Source organism: Tenrec ecaudatus, chromosome 1 (genome assembly GCF_050624435.1).
Source record: "Tenrec ecaudatus isolate mTenEca1 chromosome 1, mTenEca1.hap1, whole genome shotgun sequence".
Taxonomy (NCBI): Eukaryota; Metazoa; Chordata; class Mammalia; order Afrosoricida; family Tenrecidae; genus Tenrec; species Tenrec ecaudatus.
In genome coordinates this window covers 239,299,658-239,309,101 of record NC_134530.1, presented here as the reverse complement: position 1 = coordinate 239,309,101, position 9,444 = coordinate 239,299,658, and the positions used below count along the sequence as shown (strand labels likewise).

At 43.2% G+C, this 9,444-nt stretch overlaps 1 pseudogene; it reads left to right on the top strand.

Annotated features, from left to right (window-relative positions):
* The first annotated feature begins 7,365 nt into the window (after positions 1 to 7,365).
* On the top strand, positions 7,366 to 9,009 carry LOC142439891 (pre-mRNA-splicing factor SLU7 pseudogene; annotated as a pseudogene).
* The last annotated feature ends 435 nt before the right edge of the window (positions 9,010 to 9,444 follow it).

Sequence of the window (9,444 nt, the reverse complement as noted above, 5' to 3'; positions counted from 1 at the left end):
TAATCTTAAGCTTGCACGACATTGGTGAAGGAAGAGCTGCTCAGATGTCTGGCATCTCCTCCTTGGGGCCATATGTGGTACATGGGATAGGAATGCAATGCAGCTAAATCTGCTACATTCATAGTTATAGGTCTGGAAAGCTGAGCCTGGTGGGTGAAGACACTTATGAAATAAATAAATCTTAATATACAATCTCGTGATTGGAAACAGTCACTCCAATATACTCCACCCCCCAAAGGAGCAACCATGTAAAACCAATCATTTCTGCAGCTCCCTATTCCCTGGGCCTGGAGGGTATCTATAGATAAGAGCAATACGGTTCTCTAGTCAACCCACTGTGAAATGTAGCAAACCCTGGGGAGGGTTGGTGTAGGGGTAGGGGTAGGTCAATTAGCACTAGATCAAGATGACTCGATTCATTGTTATGGTACCCATTTATAATATTACCTATTATGTTATATATTGACTGTATGACATGCATGCCTTATGAAAGATCTGTAAAGCCCTTCATATATACCCAGTGGAAAATACATTCTCTTAGTCCTGACATGGGACAAGGACCCCTCTGTACCCTTCTGTCTTTAGTATTTTCCACAATCACAAAGTTACTCCCTAGGACCTGATCGAGTGTTGGGGAGTCCCCTCATTCCAACAGCCTTAGCCTTAGAAGAAAGGTGGACCCCTCTTGTAAGACCTGTCTTCACTACCCATCCTTACAAGTTCCAGCACTGGGGCAGAGCAGCCTTAGATAGAAGGCAGTGATCAATACCTTGCTGCTTATGGAGAATTCCAGAGCAGAGGCCTCTCAATATCCTGACTGAATGCAGGCCTAGGGCTCTCCATCCAACTAAGCCTAACCTTAGCCAGCACACTTGGCCTCAAACCTTGCATACTCCCAAATCCAGGCTAACATTTACACACTGGATGCAAGTGAGCCTAGCAGTCTTGTTACCTCCAACTGCATTCACAAGATAGGTTCATCTCCATTCACAAGATAGGTTCTCTGAAAAAAAAAAAAACCACATACACCACACCCCTCCTAGAGACACCTCCATTCTAGAGACTCTCATTGTAAGGTCTTTCAGAGACAAGAGATAGAGCAAGACTTTTAATTAATATACCATATATACTCGTGTATAAGCTGAGTTTTTCAGCACAAAAAATGTGCTGAAAAACTGGGGTTCAGCTTATACACAGGTCAGTGGTACTCCGGCGAAGTGTAATATCTTGTTGGGGCCCCGCCAGGTAATGGGACGAGCATCCATTATCTCGCGGGTGATTGCCGTTTCTCCCCTGTTCATTCAAAGCCCTGCTGACACTGCAGGGCTTTGAATGTTACTCACATCTAACCAATCAGAGCCATCCTATGACATGTATCTTTGAATAAGCCTTTTAAAGACCGCGTACGAAGGATGTGGCATGAATGAATGTCATCTGCTCAAGCCCGACTAACTAGAGGAGGAAATCTCATGAAGCCTGACAGAGTTAATAGCAAAGTGGGTTTGAGATGCGTGGGAAGTCACTCCAGAAGACATGATGTGATGTGCCTTCCAGAAATGTAGTATTAGTAATGCTGTGGATGGCAGTGAAGACTGCGCTTTGTATGAAAATGACAGCAGTGATGGTGATGATGGCGATCTCAGTGAGGACAGCATCTATGATGACCTCACACCAGCTGAAGCTCTGCATTGGGATACTGACGATGATGAGGAATCCAGTTTTGAAGGATTTTCACTCTTTATATTTTAGCTTGGTTTCTGATTGAGCTCAGAGAATGGTACTCTTAAGGTATCATTGAGACTTATTGTTTTTGTTGAACCTATTTTCACTTACTGTGCTGGTTTACTAATGTTAAATGACTTGTCCTTTTGTTTTTTATTTAAAATAAACATTTAAATCCATTACCCCACTGATGTCTCAATTTTTAGTAATTTAATTTTCATTTGTTTTGATTATTGAAACTCACCAATAGCTTCTGCATTTTCCACCCTTGGCTTATATTTGAGTCAATCAGTTTTTTTGGTTTCCCAGGTAATCATTAGGTACCTCAACTTATTCTCGGGTCAGCTTATATTCGAGTATATGCGGTATACTGAGGGAGGTGATATTTTTAGGGAAGCATAAGTCAAAGGAAGTGAGGGGAAAGGAATTTAAGATAACTGCATAAAGAAAGGTTAGAGCTAGCCCTTTGTCTAAAGCCAGAGAATTAGCTAACTCAAAAGATATAGAGTCCAAGAGAGCCACTAATACAGAAAGGAGGAGAAAATTAGGTTTGATAGAGACCCACTAACAAACTAGTAAGAGATAAGAGCACTGGTGCCACAGGTGCTGTTTTTGCTGTTGGAGCCAGAGAGGAAGGGACAGCAACAAGAGTATGAGCTGGGAAGGTGGCCGGACAGGGGTGAGAGGTAAGAGCGAAGATGAACGAAATCCCTGGGTATTTATATTTGGGGTCCATGGATAAATTTTGTAGACATGATGAATCCCATGCATCTTACTGGTTGGTGCCAATAACTCCAAGAGGCCAGGCGGCAGCATCGGCAGGCTGACATTACTTAACTGGGTGGAATGGTGGACAGAGTAAGCTCTGTAAACAAGGTAAGTCTGCTATTGTCTTTAATAACACTTACATCAGACCCTAGACCAGCGGTTCTCAACCTTCCCAATGTGGTGACCCCCCCCCCCACCAACCATAAAATTATTTTTGTTGCTACTTCATCAGTGTAATTTTTCTACTGTTATGAATCGGGAAACCCCTGTGAAAGGGTCATTTGACCCCCCCACAAAGGGAGTGGCGACCCACAGGTTGAGAACTGCTGCCCTTGACCCATACTATCCATGGCCCTATGCCTCCATCCTATGTGCTTGCTCTTAGCTACCCCCTGGGAAGAAAGACACATGGAAGAACTCATCAGTGTTCAGTCAGTCCACCTGCAGACATGACTACAATGTGGGGAATTCTACTTTCTAAAGTCCGTTCTTCAGTAACTCAAATTCAAGCTACAACAAAAGCATTTCCCCAAAACAAGGGTCCTGGTATTGATGAGTACCAATTCAAGTATTTCAATCAGCTGATGAAGCACTGGAAATTTGGAAGTCAGCTACTTGGCCAACTGACTGGAAGAGATCCATTGTGTACCCATTCCAAAGAAAGACGATCCAACAGAATGCTCAAATTATAGAACAATATCATTGATAGCACATGCACATTAAAAATTGCTAATTATCCCTTAGAGATTACAGCAGTGCATTGATGGAGTTCAGTGCATGGCCAGAGGTTCAGCAGATTCAGAACAGGAAGACATTTGACGGTCTGGATCATTATAAATTATGGATAGCCTCAGTAAGGATAATTCCAGGATACTTCATGTTTATGTACAACTTGTACACGGATCAAGAGGATGTTGTGCAAACAATGGCATACTATGGTTTAAAACCAGGAATGGTGTGATCAGAGTGGTATCCACTCACCATACATTGTATGCAGAGCAATCAGAGAAGCTGGGTTATGTAAAGAACTCAGCATCAGGATCGGAAGAAGTTATTAAAAAGCTGTGATATGCAGGTGACACAACCTGGCTTACCAAGAGTCTGAAGCACTTGCCGATGAGGATAAGGGAGTGCGGCTTTTAGTATGGAATCAAACGCAATGTTGCACAACTCAAGACCACAATCCTCACACCTTGAACAATGGGTACTATCATGATGGAAGTGATCAAGGATTTTCTTGCATGGATCCAGTCAACTGACATAGGAGCACATCAAAATTCGAGTAAATCTGCAGCCCAAGACCTCTTTAGGAGTATTGAAAATCAAGGATGTAACTTCCCTAAGATATGTCTGATCCAAGCCAGGGTATTTTCCATTACCTCATGCATGGGAAAGTTGGACCTTGAAATGCATTTGAATTGTGGTGGGGAATATTGAAAGTACCAGGACTGACTACCAAAGGGATAAAATCTGTCTTGAAAGGAGCACAGCCAGACTGCTCCTTAGAGGCCAGAGTGGTGAGACTTCCTCTAAGGTAGTTCAGACATGTCAAGAGAGCTCAGGCCCTGGAGAAGGACACCATGGTTGGTGAAGTGGAGGGGCAGTGAAAAGCAGGAAGGTCCTTGGTGAGAGGGATTGGCATGGGCTGCAACCATGGATTCGTGTGTGGAACAGTTATGAGGATGGCTTAGGTCTGTGCAGTGTGTTCTGTTGTGCATAGTTGCAATGGGTTGATGTCTAAAAGTGAACTAGGCATACATGGAAAACATAGTTACATGAATGGATACTGAACTCACTTGCCAATAGCCTTAATTTAAGAACCATTAGTTCTTGTGACAAGATCCTGCCTGGTACTCCATGTGGAGATAACTGGTGACAGAATGGGTGTCATAGAAAAGTGTGGAGAAATCAGATGGCACGAGGTGATCAGAAAAAAATAGCATGTAGTGTCTTAAAGACTTCAAGATAAGCAGCCATCTAAGCGGGGAAGGTAGGCTAAATCCACACAGAAGCACACCACCCTGTATGCTCTAAGGAGTGCAAATAAACATCCAAACCTGGATGGGGGGGGTGGGATGGTATTCCATGCCCAAATTCTAAATGCCTGGTTTTCAGGACACTGTAGATAGTGGAAAGCCCCCAAATCCATTTGCAAGCTCCCTCTACAGATTGAATGCCCAGTGAATCCCCACTGTCCATAGACTAAGAATGTAAATATACCTAATCTAGCATAAAACAGATTTTAGCAGCTGTATTCAGCCTGAAATTTAACATCTTGTACATATCTCTCTGGACCAATTTTGAATGCTGAGGTTTTAACATTCTGCTTTCTCTAGGTTGAAGTTTCTTTTATATGGTCAATATTGCTGGAGGACCTTTTGTTCGGTCCTTATATTGTATGTTGCACTGCATGGATGGATGCATGCATGGATGGATGGGAGACAGTACTGGGATTAATGATTGCCTTGGCGTGGGAAATAGGGGACTAACACCAATAGGTGCAAGAAGAGAAGATTCCTCATGTATGCTTGAGATAGACGCTTGTGTTCACATCCCCCACAATCTATACGGTGGTTGACAATTTTTATTAGTAATTTTAATCTTTTAAGAATACATCAGGCACTTCTGTTTACTTCCTATTTTTCCAATGAGGCTTAAAATCTCTGAATTCCTGTCTGCTCACGATATTTTTCATTTACATCCATGAGAGCCCTAAGAATCTCAAGTTCCAACACTCTAGCTAAATAATTGAAGCAATTCTAAAGTTGACACGTGGTCAGATCAAACAGGCAAAGCCCACTTCCAGTCTCGGTAAGAGCATGATCCCCACAAATGGTGACATCTGCTGAGTAAAACTGCCTTGGACCCGAAGACCTACTAAAAGTGCATGTACACAAGGTCTAAAAGTTGCCTTAATGGCTGCTGGGAGATTGTGAGATAGAGGGAAGTAAACATTTGTTTAGTTGATTTTTCTTTCTCCTGTGGGATTGGGGGAAAGTAAATGAACCACCCTTGTGCTCATTAACCAGCTGAATTTAGCTTCTGTATTTTCCCACTGCTTGAGACTGAAGTCGGTAAGTCTCCTTGGCTAACGTGCCGCTGATGTTCGCATTACCACTTTTCCACTACTTAGGCTTGGTACCTTCCACATTCACTTTCTAGTCCGCAGCCACCAGATTAAAATTTTTGGTGGGTTGTAACTGAATACTGGCAGGAAGTTCCCTTGCTGTACATCCCTAGTCCGTGTGTACAGTTGTGATTGAACTTGAAAAGCCACCCCACCCCGCTTGTGGCTTTATACACGGAGTTTGAGAAGCACGCGGGGAAGAGAGACCTGGAGCTGAGCCTGGGCTGCCTGCTGTCAACAAAGCTCATTCGACCTGTTCTGTGTGGTCCCGATTGACATGGAAGCAGTTAATGCTGCCCCTCCCCCACCGCCCCCGCACCTTGTTCTGGTCTAAGGAGAGGCGTTTGGAGGAACCAAAGACGACCAGAGAGGACTAGAGACAGGAGCTTGAACAGCAAACTGGGTTGTGGTCCTGCCTAAGTGGATGAAGGAAAGGCAACCCTCAGACCCCACAGTGTATTTCTTTCTCTTTGTTTATTAATTCTATATCATTTAAAAATTGTTTTATTAGGGGCTCATACAAGTCTTATCAAAATCCATACATATGTCAATTGTGTAAAGCACATCTGTACATTCATTGCCCTCAACATTCTCAAAACATTTGCTCTCCACTTAAGCCGCTGGCATCAGCTCCTCATTTTTTCCCCTCTTCCCCTCCCCCTCCCTCATGAACCCTTGATAATTTATAAATTATTTCATCATATCTTACCCTGTCCATCTCCATTCACCTACTTTTCTGTTGTCCGTCCCCCAGGGAAGAGGTCACATGTAGATGCTTGTAATTGGGTCCCCCTTTCCAACCTCCCCTCCCCTCTATGTTCCCAGTATCGCCACTCACACCACTGGTTCTGAAGGGATCATCTGCCCTGGATTCCCTGTGTTTCTGGTTCCTATCTCTACCAGTGTACATCATCTGGTCTAATCAGACTTGCATGCTAGAATTGGGATCATGATAGTGGAGGGGGAGTGTTGGGGGAGGAAGCATTTAGGAATGAAAGTTGTATTTTTCATCATTGCTACATGGCACCCTGTCTGGCTCATCTCCTCTCTGAGACCCCTCTGCAAGGGAATCGCCAGTGGCCTACAAATGGGCTTTGGGTCTCTATTCTAGACTCCTCCCCTCATTCACTATGGTAAGATTTTTTTGTTCTGATGATGCCCGATACGCTATATATTTTGATAGCCAGGCACCATCAGCTTTCTTCCCCACATTTGCTTACGCACCCATTTGCCTTCAGCGATCATATTGTGGAGGTGAGCACATTATGAGATTTTTTTGTTCTTTAATGCCTGATAACTGATCCCTTTGGCACCTCATGATCACACAGGCTGGTGTGCTTCTTCCATGTGGGCTTATTGTGTCTGAGCTAGATGGCCGCTTGTTTACCTTCAAGCCTTTAAGACCCCAGACCCTAAATCTTTTGATAGCCGGGCACCATCAGCTTTCTTCACATTTGCTTATGCACCCTCTTTGTCTTCAGTGGTTGTGTTGGGAAGGTGAGCATCATAGAATGCCAATTTAATAGAAGAAAGTACTTTTGCATTGAGGGAGTTCTTGAGTGGAGGCCCAATGTCCTTCTGCTACCTTAATAATAAACCTATAAATATATGCACATAGATCTATTCCCCCATCCTCATATATAACTATATTTGCTTATATACATGTCTTTATCTAAACCTCTATAAATGCCCTTTGCCTCGCAGCTCTTTCCTCCATTTCCCTTTGACTTTCCTCCTGTCCCACTATCATGCTCAGTCCCCACCAGGGTTTCAGTTATTCCTCTTTGTTACATCACCCTCCTCAGTGTATTTCTTCCATGGCATGGTATACTGAACCATCTCAAAAAAATCCACATTGAAGCACCAAAGGCTACAGCCAGAGAAGCAACAGCAGTGTAGGAGAGGGCATCAAAGAATGTCAGAACGACGAAGCCCCATGTGAGAATTGTGGGGCCATCACACCCAGAAAGATGGCTTGAAGAGAACCTCGGTGAGTTAGAGCAAAACTTACTGGTACCAAATATAGCTCCAGATGAACATGACCCCTGCTCTCAGCTGACCTTGACTATGATGGGCAGAGACTGGCAGAAGGGCTACAATCCCGCAAAACACATGGCAGTTGTGGAAAAGTATGCCTAAGTGGACCTGGCAAAATGAACGTGGAGAGCCCTGAAAACTAAGAATTGGCCTCAGGAAAACCAGTGGGATGGGCGAATTCCCCAAGACACCAGTAGGGAGAGAAAGAACGAAATTCTCAGATGGGAAAAAAAAACAAAAACCATAATAGCGAAGATGAAGACATGCTGCTGACCTTGACGTGCAGGTCAGAATTTTGACTCGAGGAGATGAATCACTGTCTGAGATCACAGAATCAGAGAAGATACTGCAAAATAGTTGTGTGAGTTAGTTTCAAATTCTGCTTATTATGACCTCAAACTCAGAGCCATGAGAGACAATCCCTATTCTAAATGAGGGAAAGCATCGGAAGCAGTGAGTTCTGTGTGGGATAACTTTGTCCATTACACAGGTGATACCATGGCCATGGCTCAGACACTGTTTGCTCGGGAAGCCTGTGACGAGATTCCAAGTGCATCTGCAGGCAGCTCCTACACAATCGGAGCTGATGGATGGTTCTCTTTCAAAGCTCAAAAGGAAGATTTCCAAGAACAGCAGGAAAAGTATCCTGGGAAAGTCTGGTGGTCAAGCACACCTGGATGCTCCTCCAGTTGAACTGCCTTTAGCTCAGAGGACTCTGGAGGACTCAGACATGCCATCTGTTGCAAGTATGAGGAAGGCATGAAGATCAACAGTCTCATGCATTATCTGGGAATCTTACGGGAAAGAAGGCTGAAGGGGATAAAAATGCTGTCACTTGTCAAGTACACCTATGTCCTGGAGAATCTAGTGAGAAGATTGCTAATGTGGAAGAATGTCTTCCAAGTGATGGCACTGGAGAAGAGCTTGTGAAGAAGCCTTGAACCCTCATGGAGACACCAGGAAAAACTAAAAGGAGAAACTTGGAAAGAGCCATTCCAATATGATAGTGAGGAAAACCATGAAAAACTAAAAAAGGCACCAAATGCAGAAGAGACCCGCCTTCTTGTCAGAGAGTCCATGCAAATTGGTGAGTGGAAGCAGCCATATAATAGTATTTATGACCCTGGTAACCAACTGAAGAGGAAATTTCAGGTTAAAGGATGAAACGTTACAGATCAGAGGACCCTGTGGCTCCTTTCCTTGCCAATAGAAAGGAGTCATCCAAAACAGACAACCTTTTCAGCTTCTTGCTGATAGCAGACAAGAATTCCCCCCTCATTGATATTATTAAAGCTTCCAGATGTCCCATAGTAAGCTTATTCTTTCATGCAGAACACGACAAACAACACACATGAGAACTCAAATTGTCATTGGATGTGGCTAATCTGAGTTCCCAGCCTAGTGTTCTCTGCCTAACAGGTTTTATTTCTCAAATATTCCTAAAATTTTGAGGCCTTTTAAAAATATTTGTACATGATTTACATGTTGATTCATTTTGCTTAATGCCCACTTCTTTTTCCTATTACTACTAACTAATTGTAGTTATTTGAACTAATGTTTTAGTTTTATTTCCTGGCCGTAGGAAAGACAACAAATTATTCACCTTAGACTTTTCACCCCCTGAAAGGAAATTGGTATAACTTTTTCCCTTTTATCGGTGAGAATAGTTTTTTTATTTGTTTATAAAGTTTGAGTGTTAACGCTTTAGTTCTGCTTGTACAGAAGGGAGTGTATCTTAACCTTGACCTATTTAAACTATCTCAATGGAAAAATAACAATTTCCTCATCCT